This window comes from Anolis sagrei, chromosome 5 (genome assembly GCF_037176765.1).
Source record: "Anolis sagrei isolate rAnoSag1 chromosome 5, rAnoSag1.mat, whole genome shotgun sequence".
NCBI lineage: Eukaryota > Metazoa > Chordata > Lepidosauria > Squamata > Dactyloidae > Anolis > Anolis sagrei.
Window position 1 is genome coordinate 168,968,500 of NC_090025.1, and position 786 is coordinate 168,969,285.

Here is a 786-nt window from a genome sequence, read left to right on the forward strand (position 1 = left end):
TAAGTATTTTCTGTTGGTCATGGGGGTTCTGAGTGGGAAGTTTGCCCCGATTCTGTCATTTGTGGGGTTCAGAATGCTCTTTGATTGTATGTGAACTGTGAATCCCAGTGCCTACAACTCCTAAATGCCAAGGTCTATTTCCCTAAATGCTATCTGTGTTCATATTTGGGCGTATTGAGTGCTTGTGCCAAGTTTGGTCCAGATCCATCATTGTTTTGAGTCCACAGTGCTCTCTGGATGTAGGTGAACTGCAACTCAAGGACAATGCCCACCAAACCCTTCCAGTGTTTTCTGTTGGTCATGGGAGTTCTGTGTGCCAAGTTTGGTTTGATTCCATCATTGGTGGAGTTCAGAATGCTCTTTGACATCCCAACAACTACAACTCCCAAATGACAAAATCACAATTTTTTGAGTGATGGTCACTCCTTGTGTAGTGAGATGTTTTGTTGCCAAATTTGGAGTAATTTCGTTCATTGGTTCTTTTGTTTTTAAGGAACTCATTATGCACAGAGCATTTATATATATATAGATAATAATAATAATAATAATAATAATAATAATAATATTTTTTACAAGATTAAGAACTGCGTTGTTAAAACACCTTTGCGAAAAGTTTTAAAAAAACTTTCTGGGAAGTGAAACAGCTTGGGCGGCGGAGGGAGGAGGGACAGTAGAGAGAACAGCGGCGATGATAGCGCTCGCGGAGAGGGGGGAAGGAGGGAAGTGGCGGGAAGAGCTGCGGCGGTGGTGTGCGCACGCGCGAGCGGGCGAGGAACAAGAGGAGGA